Genomic DNA, 21,989 nt, shown 5'->3' with positions numbered 1-21,989 from the left:
GTATTAGGAAAACTGGACTAATTAACTACAAGTGGTCTTCAGTCTGTATTCAGTAACACACTGGTGTATTGTAGTTGCACATTAGGAGTATTTATACTTCAATTTTCTGTGTATTAGATTTGTCATCCCAGCTAGATTCTAAGGTCCCTCACTACGTTTTACGATTTTTCTATGGACCCCACTGTGGTGAGTGGAAAAACAGAGCTCAGCTGACAACTGATTTGCTAAGTGTCTTAGGGCGGGTTGTTAACAAGTGAACTCGAATGAAAAAGATACAAACAAAGACTTCATGAAAGGGAGTGGCATTATGTACAGAATTATGGGTATATACAATTCCAATCCTGGCTGGCAGAGGTCCATATAAATCAAAATGTCCTGAACGTTTAAGAGAGTTCAAGTACAATGAAATATTAAACTTTACAAAATAAAAATTCTAATTCTGACTAGATTTCTCATCTGCTACGATACCATTTTTGATTTATTCTTGTCCAAAGCTGATTCAATAAAGATGAGTACCTAATACATATCAGGTACTGGGATAGGCAATGGAAACAAAGATGAATGGGTCCCTATTCCTCAAGTAGGGAATGATTCAATAAGAGAGACAGACATTTGAACAAACAAGTATGTCACATAAAATATGCAAAGCACAAGGGAGACTCAGGGGTGACAGACTCTAGCAGAGAATATGGGAAATAATTCCCCACCCAAAGTTATTTCTGAGGTACTTCTGGAGAGAGAAGAGGAGTTAAACTAGGACACACCAGGGGTGTGAGAGGAGAGCAGCCAGGCGGGGGAAAAGGTATAAACACACGGAGGAATACAAGTGCACGGTGCATGGTATGTGGACCATTTGAAAAACCCAGACTGGTGTGCGAGCCAGAGTTGGAGAAAAAGCTAGGAAAGGGTGACCGTAGGCAAAAGGCTTAACTTCTTTGCAACTCAGGGTCTTCATTTGTGATATGGGCATGGTGATAATATAAACATCATAGTGCTGTCACTAGGAATAATTGAGACAGTGAACCTAAAACATCCATTGAGTGTCACGAAGGCTATATAGGTTTGAAGGGATATTTCTGGTATTAGAGGAGAGAGGATTGTCAAGGATTGTTGGAAGAAATAAAATGAATTAAATAATGCAGAAGAAATTATATAATTCTGCAGGACATTGTGGAGAAGGGGGACAGCTTGCATAATACACACACATGTACACACACGTATATCATACCACAGGTTTTTGGGGTTTTTTGGGGTTTTTTTTTACAATTAGTCTATATGTAGATACTAAATATTTTTAAAAATACCAACTCTTATCATGCAGATGCTTAGTTGGTACTACGTATTAGAACAGCCTCAGGAGTGATTCTGCAGACCCCTTTTGTTCCTCTCTCTTTTCCTTCCTCTTTTCCTCTCCCTTTTTTCTGCTTGGCCTGGTTTCCATGATGATTCAAGAAAGTGCATTATTTGAATTCTGTCTTTGGTCACATCAAGACAAGCAGAGAAAAGGAGTGATATATGGAGTTAGTGATAATTATTCAGACAGGTTAGGAGATGGTTGATTAACTGACAGAAGAAGACTTTAAATCATACTTGGTTAAAACAACAACAACAAAAATAGTACCAGACAATACTAGAGAACAGGAAAAACCTGAAGGCAGTAGAAATAAAGTATCCTTTAAAATCCATGATTCTAACCTCTCTCATATTACAGAAGAGGAAGCTGAGGTCCAAAGTTGAGTCATTCTTTAGGCTGAGAAAAGTGGTGTTTGGGGCCACACAAGGTGATTTGTGGTTTTATAAAAATATGAGATTAATAAGTTAGTGGTAAACTAATAAGTTGTGGGGTTAAATACCCTACAATCTATTTTTTTAAATGTACATTGCAAAATACTGCAATATCTTGGCAGTAGTCAATTTTTTTTCTTGTTTGGCTTAAATATCAATCAATTCCTATCTTGACATGATATTATGATATTTACTTCTCTAACTGTTCAGTTTATGCATTATTGATTTACTTAGACACTATCTCAATATAGTTTTCTAGATTTTTTTCCTCCCATTTTAATGACTCAGAGTCTCTCTAAAGGTTTTGGGTTTTTTTTTGTTTTGAATTGAACTGTAGAGTGTGTTTTATGCTCAAGGAAGACTTGGCACACAGAAGTTACTACAGAAATGTGAAATCTCTAATTCTGACCTCTAATACAAACATTCAAAGTCATTTCTCTACAAATCATTTACAAACCAACTGCAGTGATGAGGAAGAGTTTTCATTTCTAGCCTGACAATAGGTATTCCATCATCTGTACATCAGCAATTTAACGCTTTTCAAACATCAGACAGAGCCATCAATTAGAATGTAATGCAGATACAGATATTAACTCCTCACCATGATGGATGTCTGCCTGACACCCATACTACCACTTTTGGACTCATTACACATTTATAAATTTACACTAAATTCTATCTTCCAGGAGAGAAGTATCTGGGTAGATCAAGCCACTTGATGTAAAAAAAAAAATAAAAAATAAAAAAATAAAAACCAAAGTATTTTAGGAAAATTTCCAAGAAAATAAGTATGTGATAACATCTATAATGAAGCATTTAACCACTTATTTGATAAATTTATATTATAAATCCATTAGAAATTAATTTCTTTAAAATTATCTTGCCTTAAGGAAAATAGTATAGCTTTTTACAAAAATATAAACCTCTGCCCTGACAGCTTTGTTTCACTTAAGGTATTTAAAATGAACTCCTCAAAACTTAAACTGAGTAACAAACTATTAAATAAAACTAATAACATATTTAAAGTATGCACAAATTATTTCATTTGTCCCACAAAGAATGTAGCTTTCTTTAAAAACGTACTCCCCATGAGGTCAAGTAAAGGAAATATCACACTTTTTTCAACAGAACTTTCAAATTCCCACAACGGAAATTATATATTATAAAAAGAAATCTTCAGCAAAATCAGCATGTCTTAGGTATGATTGCATAATTATGCCAAACTTCATATATTTTCTGTAACTGATGTACGTTATTCATTTAATTTATGTTGTCATATTATTTATAGCTACCCTATATGAGTAACTTAAAAAATACATGTAGTAGATTTTAGAATCTACCACATGAATGTTTCCCTCAAAAATATGTACTTAAGTGTAGACCAGTCATAGAAACTTGCTACATTTCTTAAAACAGAAATATTTGTAGCATGCGTACATTCTATATTATACTTTTTTTTATAAAATGCAATTTTTATGAAAAGTACAATACATTCCCCATGTTTTCAACATATCTTACTTGCTTAGGTGAAATCCTTTCCCACCCAGGCCCACAATAAAGGCTAAATTGTTATTAAAATTCAATATACTCAAACATTTATCATTTATATACACTTATTCTTTTCTAAGGAAAAGAAAGCAAATACAAGATGAACTAAAAGGTATTTCTTCTACACTATGACAAGCTTAGATCAATAAAAAATGAAGTAATTTTACTAAGCATATGGGTAGTTTAAAATAAATTGATACTTCCGAATGCTTTGTTTCACACATTTTTACTGGCTGAAACTAAGTAAATTATGTAGAAATAAAAGATGAATACAGAAATAGGCTGAAATTTCAATATATAAAATACAGTCTCTGGATGCTGCAAATCTAACTTAACACAACAGCTGGCAAATATTTTAGATGATAAATACATGTTAAACAAAACTTTCATTTTAATAAGTTATATATTACAAATGTCACTTAGAAATATGATTATGACACGTTATCTTGCTCAGCAATCACAATGAGGGAATTTATTACATGAATGCCCTGACCTTATCGATCTCTAAATTAGCAGACTCTATAGTCAGACTACCTGGTTCAAGTCCTAGCTCTGCTATGTAATTTAGACCAGTCACTTAATCTTTTTATGCTTAAATCCCTTATTTGTACAGTGGAAATAATAAGAGCACTGCATTTGCAGCATTACCATGAGTAAATGATATAAATTATTAAAGATGCTTATAACAAGGTCTAACATGGTGTAAGTGATCCACTAACAGAGCACCACCCCAGAAATTCTATAGAGTTTAAGAAAATAGAAGGATTTGGAGCTTACAATTTTAAAATACAGACTTAACGAAATTAAATTATGACCAGAGGGCTTAAGTTTCAATAACAAGAACCTGGAGATAATGAGGGATGGAGCAGCGTGCTCAAGCGCTTTTGAAGGGGAAGCATCTGTTCATCATTAGCTGTGGTTCAGATAGATAGAAGTGTGGCTAATATGTACATAAAAGTCGTTATTACATTTTACTTGCAACCACCAATTCTATATCTTGTTATTATAGAGTTGAGTTTCTTTTCAGTCAATTTACAAAAACAACAGAGCTTTTCCATAATGCTCAAGAATTCAGTTTAACAGTTCCAGGAATTAGTGATAATTAATCATGAACATGGGTTATGTATGTTTTTGGTAGAACACCATGTTTGTCGTAGGTGGTTGACTTGATCCACTGACTATGACGATAAAGATAGTATTTTAACTCAACCAGTATAAAAGACTGTATAGATCTTATTAGAACTACGAACACATCTAAAGGCTTTTCTACTTGTAAAAGTTATTTTACAAGTAAAATAAATAAATGAGTCTGGCAGATTAACTTGAAAACATAAGGCAGAATCTCAATTTCCGATGACAGTTCTATGATTGAATCTTTATTGTACAATGGGGAAAAAATATATTCATATAGTGTTTCCTGAAGCTTTGAATATCAAATTATTTGCTGGTTGGAGCAGATTGATTTGAGGCAAAGGCATTTCTTAGAAGTGTTGGTGCATCATCAAAAGGTATTCATTATGCACCTTCGTGCAGCATTACTTTAGATGCTGCACCAGTGAACCAGGAGTGCCCAGAAGAATTTTTAAATTTAAGTTTAAGGATATTCCTTATAGGCTGAAAACACTTGACATAAATTTTTCAGTATGAACCTAGTTTGTACAAATAAAGCCCATATTTGTGGAATAATTTTTTGTTGTTGAAAGCTTTAATGGTCTCAGCTTGAGAGCAGGGCCAAAGATAAAACTATAAAAAGAGTAATTCAGAACACTCTGTTCTCTAACTTAATTTTTCGGTATAATGAGATTATTTTTCCCATCTAGTTTTGTGAAATGGCCTCAGCAATTGTTACAGTGTCTGGAAAGGTGGTTAAGAATGCCTTATTGCAAATTTGTATATTAACTGCATAAAAGAAATGACAATAATTGTTGTTCATGCTTCACTAACTGAATAAAGAGTCTATAAAGGGGAAATTATTATCTGTGCTTTATTTTTAGAAAAAAAAAATTAGGCCAAGCCTACTCTGAAACAGGTAATAGCACACTGAATTTAGGCAGAGCAGATCATCAAGCTGGAGAGTATAAAATTAAAATTTAACTCTGAGGCCTGAGTTACCTTGATCTCTAAATGACATGTAAAAGGTGTGCTTCTAAGATGCCAAATTAATGAGCTTTAAATTGCAAAATGCAGTCAAAACCATCTGAGGGAAAATTACTTGATGAAATCCAGCTAGTTTGTGTAAATGTGTTTTATATCGTTTGCATATGTATGACCACCTGCCAGGTCCCTGAGTGGGCCTGCTTTTCTTTGGGTACCTGTGTATAACAGCAATTTGTGTAACACACTCTAACTGAATGGTTAGTTGGGCCCACCTGAGAGCTCCTGTATTTACAGTAAGGTTTTCCAATATTAGAATGATATAATTCAATATAGAACTTGGCAAAGAGAAGAATTAATTTAAATGACCTAAAATAATAGAGTACGCTCTATGGGTTACTTGAACAGGTAGATACTCTATATAATACTAAGTGTTCGAACTATCATGGGAGTTTCAATTTCCACTAACATCACAAAACTCTATTTAGGGATGTGTAAACAGTTCCATGACTCCTTTCCTGGTCCTTTTAGTGTCTGATTTCCCCCTAGATTCTAAAGAATCTTCTGTTGTTTTCTTCCTGGTCATCATTTCCATTTACAGTAAAGTATTTAGAGTATTTATTTACTTCTACAGAATTTACATTCTTTTCCCCTTCAGAGTATGGATGTGGCTTACATTAGAGATGCACATACATGAGATAAATGACACCACAAACCATAAAATAAAGAAGAGTAGCGGGAAAAAAACTCTGATAGTCTGTCTAAGGAAAGCCACTGAAATTGACTTTTACTGTAGTTGAGCTTCACTGAAGTCAGGGTGCAGAAGGGCATCTGTGGGGTCTTCTGAGGCTCAGTCAGCCTTCCCCTAATCTCACTTGGTAATCACAAGGCTGTCAGTCTTAGCTGAAGAGTTTATTTTCATTTTTTCTGAGTTATCTCTTTTTGTAGTTGTCAATTTCCATGTTGGTAAGCTATCAGTATTTTTCTCTATCTAGTCAGAGGAATCCGTGTGTCTCCTTTTTATCTTTTACTCCTAGATTTGGATATACAACCATGCCCATGTTATGGTATCCAAAATCATATGCTAATAGATGATTTATTGAGCCCTTAAAACGATCCAGGACTTACTATCAGGTTGGCACTTTACATACATACTGCCGTTTCATTAAACAATCCTATATGATAAGTACTATTACTGTCCCCATTTTACAGATGAGGTATCTGAGACTGAGGGATTAAGTCATTTCCCCAAGTTCTCACAGCTATGAAAGTACAAGCAGCTGGAGTATCACACCCGACCTGTCAAATTCCAAAACCCACTCGTTTTAAATATTACAACATTCAGACTCTCTGAAAGTTCCCAAAGTTGGTATGATGTTAACAAATTCAGAGATCTGATGGGTTTATGTATCCCTGGTTTGTCACCAATATGACTACAAGCACCAGGAGGCCCGATGTCCATTAAATCTGAATGATCCTGCCTTGATCTTTAGATCCCCGGGGGCTGCTCACACTCCAGGACCTAAAAGATCTCTGCGGTTTGGTCTCGACAGTGCCCTAGCAGACACTGATGTTTCCCGGCCCTGTAGTTTTTAAATAAGGGAGAACTGCTTCCAAGTCCATTGCTCTGAGGAAAACACCACAACCTCCACTTTAGGGTCTCTTCTTAGCAACATTTTCAAAATTTCTCTTTTCTCCTGCTGCTGGGGGACAAAGAGCAAAGCAACTGCGCTTAGAACTTGAAAGCTACAGTTCACATTCAACCTGCCACTGTCCTGTTTTCAGACATTCAAAACCTTTGGTCCACCCCTACTACGTGTGGTTTACATGGGCCTAAGAGGGCTTCGAGAGTGTCAAGAGTTAAAATGTCAATACAGTCACTGCTCTGCTCTGAGAGCTGTCTGCCAGGAGGAGCCTCTTAGCTTGATAGGTACACTGCAATTTTTCATCCTTTCAGCCAAGGTGAATCATCTTAAATAGCTGCTTTTTGACTACGGCTCTTGGATTTCTGGGAACAGACAGATGAAGCTTTTATCTACATGATACCACTACGCACTCTATTTTTCACTTCTTTTCAAAGGTACTTTATCGGCTTACTTTTTAAATATCTTTACTCTTCAAAAAGTATCAACAGGTTTCTACAAACTGTAAGTGCTTTATTTTAAAACTCATATCCCTATGTTTCCTAAAATCATAACACAGAAAGCCTATTCGATGCCCAGGTTGGTAATTCAATGCACCCAGAATCTGTGCTTTTCATTTTCTGAAATGGTTCTTTTCATACTTGTTCCTTTAGGGTGTTATTAGGAAAAAGTGTTAATATATCATGATACTGTGGTTAACTAGTGGGAAAGGAAACATCCCAGAAAAACACATGGGTAGAGAATGTATATATTCACTTAAAATTCAGTTACTAAGGGCTTCCCTGGTGGTGCAGTGGTTGAGAATCTGCCTGCCAGTGCAGGGGACACGGGTTCGAGCCCTGGTCTGGGAAGATCCCACATGCCGCGGAGCAACTGGGCCCGTGAGCCACAACTACTGAGCCTGCGCGTCTGGAGCCTGTGCTCCGCAACAAGAGAGGCTGCGACAGTGAGAGGCCCGCGTACCACGATGAAGAGTGGCCCCCGCTCACCACAACTAGAGAAAGCCCTCACACAGAAACGAACACCCAACACAGCCAAAAATAAATAAATAAATAAATAATTTTTAAAAAAATTCAGTTACTAAGAAAATACATATCATACGAAACATCCCAAATCCTTATTGGGTAAATTCTGAAAAAAATGTTCTTCAGCTAAAGATCCAAGAGCAATATCCCAATGTAAAAATTTTAGTATTCACCTTATATAAACTGTTAGACCATGGAGTTAAGAAAATTAAAATTGGGGATTTAACCCAAAATACAATGACAGGAATAGAGTGTAGTTAACAGCATGGTATGCTCCTTAAAACACAAAGAACTTATATATTAATTCACTTTACCTTAGGACTAAAAATGAATTTAAGTGAATTATTATGTTTGCACAAGTAGTAGGAATACATTAATGGTAAGAAAACTAAGAATTATGAAGTTTTCAATTGACAACTGATGGCAGAATCAAAATTGAAATGTTTTTTAAGAATTTTTTAAGACACTGATGAAAGAAATTAAAGATGATACAAATAGATGGAGAAATATACCATGTTCTTGGATTGGAAGAATCAACATTGTGAAAATGACTCTACTACCCAAAGCAATCTACAGATTCAATGCAATCCCTATCAAACTACCACTGGCATGTTTCACAGAACTAGAACAAAAAATTTCACAATTTGTATGGAGACACAAAAGACCCCGAATAGCCAAAGCAATCTTGAGAACGAAAAATGGAGCTGGAGGAATCAGGCTCCCTGACTTCAGACTATATTACAAAGCTACAGTAATCAAGACAGTTTGGTACTGGCACAAAAACAGAAATATAGATCAATGGAACAGGATAGAAAGCCCAGAGATAAACCCACGCACATATGGGCACCTTATCTTTGATAAAGGAGGCAAGAATATACAGTGGAGAAAAGACAGCCTCTTCAATAAGTGGTGCTGGGAAAATTGGACAGGTACATGTAAAAGTATGAAATTAGAACACTCCCTGACACCATACACAAAAATAAACTCAAAATGGATTAAAGACCTAAGTGTAAGGCCAGACACTATCAAACTCTTAGCGGAAAACATAGGCAGAACACTCTATAACATAAATCGCAGCAAGATCCTTTTTGACCCAGCTCCTAGAGAAATGGAAATAAAAACACAAATAAACAAATGGGACCTAATGAAACTTAAAAGCTTTTGCACAGCAAAGGAAACCATAAACAAGACGAAAAGACAACCCTCAGAATGGGAGAAAATATTTGCAAATGAAGCAACTGACAAAGGATTAATCCCCAAGATTTATAAGCAGCTCATGCAGCTCAATAACAAAAAAAAAACAACCCAATCCAAAAATGGGCAGAAGACCTAAATAGACATTTCTCCAAAGAAGATACACAGATGGCCAACAGACACATGAAAGAATGCTCAACATCATTAATCATTAGAGAAATGCAAGTCAAAACTACAATGAGGTATCATCTCACACCGGTCAGAATGGCCATCATCAAAAAATCTAGAAACAATAAATGCTGGAGAGGGTGTGGAGGAAAGGGAACACTCTTGCACTGTTGGTGGGAATGTAAATTGATACAGCCACTACAGAGAACGGTATGGAGGTTCCTTAAAAAACTAAAAAATAGAACTACCATACGACCCAGCAATCCCACTACTGGGCATATACCCTGAGAAAACCATAATTCAAAAAGAGTCATGTACCAAAATGTTCATTGCAGCCCTATTTACAATAGCCAGGACATGGAAGCAACCTAAGTGTCCATCATCAGATGAATGGATAAAGAAGATGTGGCACATATATAAAATGGAATATTACTCAGCCATAAAAAGAAATGAAATGGAGGTATTTGTAATGAGGTGGGTGGAGTTAGAGTCTGTCATACAGAGTGAAGTAAGTCAGAAAGAGAAAAACAAATACAGTATGCTAACACATATATATGGAATCTAAGGAAAAAAAAAAAAAAAAGGTCATGAAGAACCTAGTGGCAAGACGGGAATAAAGACACAGACCTACTAAAGAATGGACTTGAGGATATGGGGAGGGGGAGGGGTGAGATGTGACAGGGTGAGAGAGTGTCATGGACATATATACACTACCAAATGTAAAATAGAAAGCTAGTGGGAATCAGCCGCATAGCACAGGGAAATCAGCTCGGTGCTTTGTGACCACCTGGAGGGGTGGGATAGGGAGGGTGGGAGGGAGGGAGATGCAAGAGGGAGGAGATATGGGAACATATGTATATGTATAACTGATTCACTTTTTTATAAAGCAGAAACTAACACACCATTGTAAAGCAATTATACTTCAATAAAGATGTTAAAAAAATAAAAATTAAATAAAAGAAATTAAAAACAAAAGAATTATCTCTAAAAGCTTTTGCACAGCAAAGCAAACTATCAACAAGATGAAAAAACAACCCTCAGAATGGGAGAAAATATTTGCAAATGAATCAACGGACAAAAGATTAATCTCAAAAATATATAAACAACTCATCTAGCTCAATATTAAAAAAAAAAAAAACCCAATCAAAAAATGGGCAGAAGACCTAAATAGACACTTCTCCAAAGAAGACATACAGATGGCCAAGAGGCACATGAAAAGCTGCTCAACATCACTAATTATTAGAGAAATGCAAATCAAAACTACAATGAGGTATCACCTCACACCAGTTTGGATGGCCATCATCACAAAGTCCAAACAATAAATGCTGGAGAGGGTGTGGAGAAAAGGGAACCCTCTTGCACTGTTGGTGGGAATGTAAACTGATACAGCCACTATGGAGAACAGTATGGAGTTTCCTCAGAACACTAAAAATAGAATTACCATATGATCTAGCAATCTCACTACCGGGCATATACCCTGAGAAAACCATAATTCAAAGAGAGTCATGTACCACAATGTTCATTGCAGCCCTATTTACAATAGCCAGGACATGGAAGCAACCTAAATGACCACTGACAGACGAATGGATAAAGAAGAAGTGGTACATATATACAACGGAATATTACTCAGCCATAAAAAGGAACGAAATTGGGTCATTTGTAGAGACGTGGATGGGTCTAGAGACTGTCATACAGAGTGAAGTAAGTCAGAAAGAGAAAAACAAGTATCGTATATTAACGCATATATGTGGAATCTAGAAAAATGGTACAGATGAACCAGTTTGCAGGGCAGAAATAGAGACACAGATGTAGAGAAAAAACGTATGGACACCAAGGGGGTAAAGCGGGGGGTGGGAGTGGTGGTGATGGGATGAATTGGGAGATTGGGATTGACATGTATACACTGATGTGTATAAAATAGATAACTAATAGGAACCTGCTGTATAAAAAAAATCAAAATAAAAAAAATTATCTCAAGCAGCATAAGAGAGCAACAGTTTGCCCAAGATTTTGCTATTCTTTACTTCTAAAATGCCATAGCCATAATTATATATACATCTGAAGCTAAATAAGAATATATTTTTGCAATATTTTCTTCTAGGCCTGCCACTCGTACGAAAAATAAAATGGTATCTGGAAAAAAGGTGACAAAATTATCATTTTAACGTACAAAATTCAAGTTCTTTCTATAAAAGACCTTTAAGTATGATAATACTAGTGACTGTCAACCTTTTCAGAAAAAAGGATTTATTGAAAAAGAAACAGGATGAGAAATACTACAACAACATATTACATCTGTATGACAGTTTGGCATTGAGAAGTTAATTTTTATTACTAATTTACATATATGCATAGTAATAGTTTTGGGTAAATTAAAGCAACTAAATAATTTACTAAAAACTATATTGGGCATTGCTTATGTCATTTATATTTTATTTATGAACAGGATTATAAAAAATGGAAGACCTCCAATGGCACATAAAAGTAATGCTGATAAGAAATTAAATGTCAGGCAAAAGGCATGAAAATGCAATATTCACAAAGCATTAAATGTAAAATGTTTAACAGAACTTTTATATAATTGACACTATTGAAAGGTAGTTTATTATAATACATGCAAAATTTTAAAATTCACCTAGCTCTTCAATTTTAAAATGTCAAATATTATTACTTTACCAACATGAATTTTAGCTTCTTTCCTCTTTTCTTTCTTCCCAAAATAAGTCCTTTATCTTTTTTCTTTATATTATTTGCCTCCCTTCAGCCATTCCCATTATTTCATTTTCACTTGTCCATTCTTACTTATTTCACTATTGATGTCTCAGGAAATTGTTGAAATTAAAATAACTGACCATAAAGAGTTCATTTCATTCTTTTCTATATACTGGGAATGATATATCTTGAATAAAAAATCAGTGGATGGGGCTTCCCTGGTGGTGCAGTGGTTGAGAATCTGCCTGCCAATGCAGGGAACACGGGTTCGAGCCCTGGTCTGGGAAGATCCCACATGGCACGGAGCAACTGGGCCCGTGAGCCACAACTACTGAGCCTGCGCGTCTGGAGCCTGTGCGCCGCAACAAGAGAGGCCGCGATAGTGAGAGACCCGTGCACCGCGATGAAGAGTGGCCCCTACTTGCCGCAACTAGAGAAAGCCCTCGCACAGAAACGAAGACCCAACACAGCCAAAAATAAATAAATAAATAAATTAAAAAAAAAAAGTCAGTGGATGTATTTGAAATGATGACCTCATGGCCAAATCAAAGATTATGTTTGGCCTTACCATTCCAAACACACCAAATCTTGAGTCTTCAAAATAATAGTAAAACTCAACTTGCCCTTAACCTGCTGCTTGCTGCTTGGGAGTTCCATTCTCTGACACTCTGTAGGGAAAATGAAAGGCCTTCTCTCTAACACTTCTATACAGGTTTCCTTCAGCTATTGCGACTGATGGCCCTTCTCTTTCCATTCATCCTCCGTAACTATGGCCCTCAAACAAAATCTCTCTCTCTCAGTAATAGATTTTAGGAACCAAAGCTTTCTTTTTCTTTTCTTTATCCTTTTTTTTTCTTCAAGCCTGTAAAGGATTGAGGTATTTAATCATTCCTGAGAAATTTTAAAATATTTCAGAGCCCAAAATAATGGAAATATTATGGTTTCTGCCTAAAAAGAAATGTAATCATTAAGGATGTGGAAAATCAAAGTTAATTCAAAATTAAAATGGGAACGAGCATTGCAACACAAGTTGTAAACAGATGACCTTGACTAGTTTAATTGTACTAAAGAGTATAGTATTAGGGGAAAAAAAGCACACATTTAATCAATTCATTTAACCATCAAAACCATACCATGGAGTTACCATTGTTATCATCCCCATTTTACAAATAAGGACACTACAGAGAGAGAGAGTTGAAGTCACTTGTTCTAGATAACACAGGACTTGAACTCAGGCAGTATGGTTCCAATGCCTTTGTTCTCAACCACTCTGCAATCATGACCGAAAACAATCACAGGAGACCATATTTTTAATTCCTCCAAAAATTAAGAAAAAAAAACATAGAAGAACATCACTCAATTTTCCCACAATCAAGCCCTAATAACGTTGTGTAGTATGACCTTTTCATATAATCTCCATCCCTAAGTAGCTTCCTTAGAGTCTTTCAGAAAAAAGTGAAGACAGGTAATGAATAAACTCACCCATTCACACACCCATGGAAGCCTCTACTCTCTAGCCTCACTAAACTGGCTTGTGGCTTTCCCCAATAAACTTCACATCCATCCTCATAGCTACTGGCGCTAAGCTCATGATTTTATTTTAATTAATTTAAAATTTTTTCTTTTCAATAGACTTTTCCTCTCTGGTTCTGCCTTCAAGAATTAGGTCTTATTAATATTTTTATTGCCCATAGTTTTTATAGTAATTCTTTGACCATGTAAACATTTGTTGGACTAAACCCAGAATTTTGACAACCCCTGAATAATTCACAAAACCCTCACATTTAAATCTATGGTCTTTCGGAAATACATACATCTTAAGAGCAATCATTTAACTTAAATATGACAGCTCTTAACGAAACAGATTAAATCATAGTGCAGTATTTATTTGCTAAAGTGTCTTATGAGAACTGTAATTAAGGCATGAATAACTTTTACAGAGAACGAATCCTTGAAGCTCTGAGCACAAGAAGTCCAACTACCCTGTTGGAGAGGCCACGTGGAGAAGCACTGAGACCATATGGAAAGGAAGCTGAGTCCAGGCATCCAAATCAATGTGCCACACGTAAGAACAGACCAGCCACCAGCTGATTTCCGAGTGACAAGCACGTGGAGCCAAATAATTGGCCAGCAGAGACCTGACCATATTCCTGATCAAATAAGAAGACATAATACAATGGTGGTTGTTCAAAGCTACACCATAGGGGGGTGGTTTGGAGCTCAGCAATAAACAACCAGAATACTACCAAAGCTCTTTTTCCAAAGCAGAAATCTGACCACATCGCTTGACCATTTAAGATCCCATGAGGGGTTTTATTCTGCACTACCAGGACATTTCACAGACTTCTTTCCAAGGCACAGAACACCTTTGTGCCCTGGCCTCAACTTCCGTTCTGATCATTTTCCCTACTTCCCGCTTTCAGAAACACATCACACACCTTGCATGTGCTCTTTCTCTGCCTGATTTGCCCTCAGGTTCAGATTCATGGAGGTAGTTAATTTGTCTAGTTTTTTATCTTTAGAGCCTAGCACAGTATTTGGAACCTTGTAGCTGCGTAATAAATGATAGGTGCCCAATAGGTATGATGTCTTGAAGAAAGTATAGTATTTAGGGTAAGATAATTGCCATTTTATCAGTAATGCATTTTATTGCAATTACTTCAGCCCATTCAGGTTTTAAAAGAGGATGTAGTATCTATTCTATATATCTCTAAGTGTTAATTGATGAATAAAATTAAATATTTAAAAGGCAGTTGATAAACTGTAAAACCCAATATAACTGCTATTGTTTTAAAATTCTAAACTATTAGGCATCAAGAGAGCTAGGTTTATTTTTTGTTTGTTTCACTTATTTTTAATTGAGGTAACATTGGTTTATAACATTTTATAAATTTCATGTGTATTACATTGTAATTCAACTTCTGTATACACACGACCCAAAGTCTCCTTTCCATCTGTCCCCATACAATTGACTCACTTTACCCATTTTACCCTACCCCCACCAGACTTAGGTTTAGATTTTGGATCCACAGTTCCTAGCTATGAACCCCAGAGCAAATCACTTTTCTCCATAGGTAAAATTAGATTTACGTGTGTGAAAAACCAAATGAGAAAACTGACAAAATGTTTTAAGAACTATTTATCATTATGATATAATTAATCAAAGACTATTAATGATGCATACAAATTGATTAATATGAATTAAGTTAATCACTCTCATATCTATATCACAGGCAGTCATCCCAATTTCTGAATATTGCTGCTGGGAGGAAAAACCACAAGTGAATTTGTACAAGTGCTTAAATTTCTCTTATCACTGAGCAGGACATAAGAGCCTGGAATGAGAGAATGAAACAGGAGACTTCTGGGGGGTGTGTCAGATGTGAAAATTGTATCAGGGGGATGGGCACACAGAAGCAGAGGAGGAAGGAAGCAACTTCTGGAGAGACGGCTTCTGGAAAACACATCCTAGAACTTACCAACTTCGGCTCCCTAAGATACATTATAAAGTTACTTACATCTTTCAGAACTAATGTCTGTAATGTGGGCATACACAGAGTTAAAAACAAAATCAGGTCCTATCTCTTGAGGGGGAAAATGTGAAGAGATCTATGGGAGAAGATTAATCAACTTCCCTTCTGCACATAATGCATTTTGAAAGGAATCTGTCCAAAAAAATCCATTTAGCTATGCCCAGAACAATCAAGACTGTGTAGAGATTGAAGTGCCTCAGTCCATCTGCTGATGATATTTATTACTTTTTGGCACCTTCTACATATTTACCAAGCCTATGTAAAAGAAAGTTATGCTTCTTATTTCTAGGACAAAAACAGATGGTGCTTCCAGCAGGTAATAATTTAATTAAATGGCTCCTGAAGCATGAACAAATTGTTCCAAAAAAAAGAAAATATTTTTATTTATTCTTTAAAAATAGGGAGGGGGGAGAAAAAAACTAAATCAATTTTGACTTTTAATGCAACAAAACTAGAGTTTACTAAATCTCCTGCTCTTAAAAACAAAGTGCATCCCCCTCTCTGCCTTCCTCCTCAACTGGAATCAAAATTGTAACAAATGATATTGATGCTGTTCATCAAGTTTCATTTTTCATCTCTAAGAAATAAGTTCAAGCTAAAATGAAACACTTTTTGATAACGTTGAAATCAGATATTCTTGGAATAGGATTAATTTTTATGATATTTAAATGAAGTTTCATAATACACTTTGTGGACTCAGGATAGAAATAGATTATATATCTAAAATTCAGATTCTAATAATCAAAAACAAAGTCTTTCATTCCACTTAAAGCCAGGAGGCCCTTTTAACGTTCCTGTGACACATGCATTAAAGATGTTATAAGAGTGGAAAACAGTAACAATGTTGCAGCAAAACATAGGAAAGAGCATTCACTTGGGTTTAAGACAGAAATGCATATGAATCCCACTACTGCCACTTACCAACTTTGGGACTTTAGGACAGGAAATTAATTTTTCTAAGATTCTGCTTCCTAACCTGTATGTACATACATGCACACACACACACACACACACACAGAATGACTGTAGTTATGGGGTCACTGTAAGACTTCAACGGATAAATTTCAAGCACTTAGCACTTTCTTAAGACAGAGTAAGCATTCTATAAATGGCCGCCAATCATCATCACCGGTAAGATTAAGCAACAAGAATATGTGTACAGTATTGGAGCTATGAAAATAGAAACAAAAATATATAAGGATATGCTTCAAGTAAATTACATCAGCAAAGACGAACTTCTATATACACACTTAAAGCCTAATCAAGAAGTAAACCACGGGGTCTAAAGAATTCAAGAATGGTGAAACTAAGAAGGGTTTTGATGGAAATTAAAGCTGTGCCTTGAAAAACGAATAGGGCTTAAGAATGAAGTCACTAAAGAAATAAAGAAGATAAGCTCAAGCAGGAAGCTGGGAATAAGTATCTGCATATAGGAGTCAATGAAGGGACTCTCTTGAGAATAAAGTACATATCAGAGGCTGGTAGAAAATAAATTTTGATTGAGGGGACAGGAAACGTCTACCTATGTAAAAGGTGATCATTGCAGGTTCTTCAAGGATAAAGATTCATGAGAGTTATGTTTCACAAAAATGATATGGAGCAAGGAAAGCTAGCATCAAGAACATATTACAGTGAAGCAGAATAACTAGGTAACCCAGAGAGGTATGTAGATAGGTAACAGTGAAGATCGAAGCAATTACACTAAAATATGATGCTCTTTACCAAAGTTGGGTTATTTAGAACTCAAAGTGTATACATTTGGCTTAATATTATGATCATTTGCAATTTTACTATGTTATATATATCATGTTATATTTAATACATATTTATACTAAATATATATATCAATTTTATACAATAATTATTTAAAATTATAATCATTTAAAATTTATATTATATGTATATGCGAAGTTTGCCTTGTGTTAAGTGATAATGATGACAGCGATGTGTTTTCCACATTCATATCCTCAATCATCCATCTGTTCCCAAACTTTTCACTGGCAAAATGGTTAGAAAGAAAGGAGGCTGTGCACTGGCACTGCTCTGATAGCTGCGGAAAGCATTTGCTGATGGCTAGTGTCCCACTTCCAACCTCTAACAGTGGACCCTGGGGGAAGAGCTAAGGGATAAAAACTACGTTCAAGGCACTTCCATTGTCTTTATACATTTCATCTCATGTCCTAAATGTCAAAGAACTGCTGATATGAACTCCAAACAAGAGATCATTTTGAAGGCAAAATTCAATCTTATATTTTCTTCTGAAAATTTCACAACAGGGTTAAGTGAGACTGTTATTTTTTTTTTTAAGTTCTAGTGACAAAGTTAGCAGAGTTTAATGTACATAAGAGATTTATTAGGCATTGGACCAAGTCAAATCTTGGTTTAAAAATATGTAAACAGGATTTTTGAGGTGTTGAATCCTATTTTAGTTTGTTCTTTAACCCCGATGAGCAGTGATCCAAATGTTTCAGCATGTAAAATGAACTCCTAATTAAGAAAACATTCTTTTTCTTATAACCAATAATACCTTAGATTTCAATGCTTTGCCTACAAAGTATCAGGCAGCTGTAATTCTGCCTGGATAAGCTTATATTATGACATACAAGCAAATGCTGCTAACTTTGGGAGAATAGATACTTTATGAAGACACATACTCTCGTTATCCTGCTGATGTAGTTGACCCTCACCAACTTGGAGAATTAGGGTTAGTATTAAGGTAAATACAGCAAACTACTTTGATAGCATAATTTCCAGCTTAAGAATTTAAGAACTTAAAGGAAATACTGGGGTTAGACTAACTAAAAAACCCACAGAAATAAACTTTTAATGGTATATTTCTGAAATATGTGAAACACTGTCTTCAGAGTTTAACAATTCTTATATTCATTAAAAATGAAATGTTAAAGACAGCAAGCTAAATTAAGAAAATACCAAGGGTATCCTATACAAGTTAAGTAAATAATAATAGTTATTTTGAAGTTGGCTCTTTTGCATCCTTTGCTTCTTCAGGGATTCCCCCCTCTAGAGTTTCAGAAAGAAGCTTGCATATTCATTTTACTTTGTCCCAGAAAATATGCATGTAAAGAGTTACTTTCCATGGCCTGTTTTTGTTCCAAAGGTTGAAAACCATTTTTTTGTTTGACTTGGAGTTAACTTCCACATCCCACCTCTCACTTTAGTCCCAGACATTAAGTGTAATCTGGACATGTATATCCAAAAACATTTTAGAAAACTTGTAGCATACTGAAGGACCAGTGTGTTTCTCCATATTTCTGTCTCTCAAAACTTTATTGCAAAAAAAAAAAAAGCAACAAAAGAAAAAGTTGCACTTCATCAAAAGCACATTTGTACTTCAAAGGACACTATCAAGAAAGTGATAAGGCAATCCACAGAACAAGAGGAAGTATTTACAAATCATATCTGATAAGGGACTCTATCCAGCATAAATAAAGAACATACACAGCTCAATAACCAGAAGAAAACTTTTTTAAATGGACAAAGGATCTGAACAGACATTTCTCAAAAGAAGATATACAAATGGATAATACGCACATGAAAAGACACTGAGTGTCATTAAGGAAATGCACATCAACATCACAATGAAAGACAGCTTCACACTCTTTAGGGTAACTATAATCAAAAAGCAGTAATGGGGCTTCCCTGGCGGCGCAGTGGTTGAGAATCTGCCTGCCAATGCAGGTGACACGGGTTCGAGCCCTGGTCTGGGAGGATCCCACATGCCGCGGAGCGGCTGGGCCCGTGAGCCACAATTACTGAGCCTGCGCGTCTGGAGCCTGTGCTCCGCAGCGGGAGAGGCCGCGATAGTGAGAGGTCCGTGCACTGCAATGAAGAGTGGCCCCCGCTTGCCACAACTAGAGAAAGCCCTCACACAGAAACGAAGAACCAACACAGCCAAAAATAAAAATAATTAAAAAAAAAAAAAGCAGTAATGAGAAGTGTTAAGAATGTGTAGAAACTGGAACTCTGATAAATTGCTAGTGGGAATGTAAAATAGTGCAGCTACTTTGGAAAGTAGTCTGGCATGCCCTCATAAGGCTGAACATTAAGTTACTGTATGATCTAGCAATTCCACTTCTAGGAAGAGAAATGAAAACACATTACACAAAAATTTGTACACAAATGTTTCAAAGCAGCATTATTCATAATAACCACAAAGAGAAAATACCCCAAATATCTACTAAATAATGAAAAGATTAAAAAAATATAGTATATCTATACAAAGGAATATTATTTAGCAATGAAAATAAATTAAGTACTGATACATATTACAACATGGATGAATCTCATTACTTTAAGTGAAGGTTAATTTTTTCACAAAAGACCACATATTGTAAGATTCTATTTATACTAAAAGTCCAGAATAGGCAAATTTATAGAGATAGGAAGTAGATTAGTGATTGCATGGTGCTGAGGCAGGTGCAGAGGAAGGAGCTGGTTTGGAGGAAATGAGGAAGTAACCATGTGACTGCTAATGAATGGGAGATTTTTGAAGTAATAAGAAGTTTCTAAAATTGATTTGATTATGGTGATAGTTGTACAACTCTGAATACATTAAAACCATTAAATTGTATACATCATACAGGTGGATTTTATGGTATGTGATCTATATCTCAATAAAACCTTTTAAAGTTTATTGCAAACTCCTATTACTCTTGCTCTGCCTTTTGCTATAACTTCCTTTCCTAAACTCCAGTCAAAATTTCTTCATTTTATAATTGTTCCCAGTAAAAATGCAGGTAATTTATATGGGCTAGAGGCAAAAAGTTTCCAAAAAGGTATACAGAAATGAACCTAAATATTACAAACTTACACCAGGGAAACTTTCAGGTAGCAGAACATTTTGCCTTCAGGATCTGTTGTCCCTTGATGAGATTAATGATTCCTCCTCTTCCCATCCACAGACTTGTGTTTGCTTATAAACGAAATGTGGAGAACAGTATGGAGGTTCCATAAAAAATTAAAAATAGAGCTACCATATGATCCATCAATCCCACTCTTGGGCACATATCCAGAGAAAAACTTGGCTCGAAAGTATACATGCACCCCAATGTTCATCACAGCACTGTTTACAACAGCCAAAACATGGAAGCAACCTAAATGTCCATCAACAGATGAATGAATAAAGAAGATGTGGTACATCTTCTTTATATATACATCTATATATAAAGGTATATAGTTGTATATATGTGTACATATATACAATGGAATACTACTCAGACATAAAAAGGAATGAAATAACGTCATTTGCAGGAACATGGATGGACCTGGAGATTATCATACTAAGTGAAGTAAGTCAGACAGGGAAAGACAAATATCATATGATATCACTTATACGCGGAATCTAAAAAAAAAAAAAAAAAAGATACAAATGAACTTATCTACAAATCAGAAACAGACTCACAGACTTAGAGAATGAACTTATGGTTACCAGGGGGGAAGGGGGAGGGGGGGAGGGATAGACTGGGAGTTTGGGATTGACATTTACACACTGCTCTATATAAAATTGATAACCAACAAGGACCTACTGTATAGCACAGGGAACTCTGCTTAATATTCTGTAATAATCTAAATGGGAAAAGAATTTGAAAAAGAATAGAAAAAAATCAATGACAAAAAATAAATAAACGCAATAGGAGCTATTAAAAAAATTAAAAAGATCATGCTATGCAAAAAAAAAAAAAACCCGAAATATGGACACATAGAAGGTTTTTTGTTTTAGAAAAGTAAAGCCTCTTTTTATATGGATACATAGGATGTTGGAATCAGAAGCATTTTTTTTTAAAGGGCAGATGCCTCTATTAATAAATATTCATGTGCCAGAGAATTAGAAAGCTGAAGGTACATTTATAACATTACTAAATAAATAGCACTGTCCTTATTGCATGCTTAATAATGCTATTAGTATGGTAAATATACAGAAAGCTCAAATTCATTACATTTTTAGTATTTTTAAATGCCTTCTTAACAGCTTTAGGAATAAGGATCCAAGTTAGAAATGTTCCCCTGTATGTTATTTTCTTTGAATTCCCATTCAAACTTTAAAGCATAACTTTTTTTTTTTTTTAAATAAGTTTAAATGCCGGCTAATCTGATGGAAAAACTGTTGGGTGCTGCAGATGTTTTGTCTATGTACACTGCATACATTTTTGTTGTTTTCCTTTCTGCTCTGCTTTTCCTTTCAGACATCAGAACATTAAACAGAACCACACTAAAGGTCACTCTGATGTAGAAATAGCCGAATTTCCAACGCTCTCCCCAGTTGTTTT

General features: G+C 35.4%; 1 protein-coding gene across 1 annotated transcript in view; it reads right to left on the bottom strand.

Annotated features, from left to right (window-relative positions):
- Nucleotides 1–21,989, bottom strand: part of NAALADL2 (N-acetylated alpha-linked acidic dipeptidase like 2) — a 1,059,167-nt gene that overhangs the window by 836,125 nt on the left and 201,053 nt on the right. The gene's annotated exons all lie outside the window — the stretch shown is intronic.

This window comes from Balaenoptera acutorostrata, chromosome 4 (genome assembly GCF_949987535.1).
Source record: "Balaenoptera acutorostrata chromosome 4, mBalAcu1.1, whole genome shotgun sequence".
Classification (NCBI taxonomy): domain Eukaryota; kingdom Metazoa; phylum Chordata; class Mammalia; order Artiodactyla; family Balaenopteridae; genus Balaenoptera; species Balaenoptera acutorostrata.
This window is presented reverse-complemented; position numbering and strand designations above follow the sequence as displayed.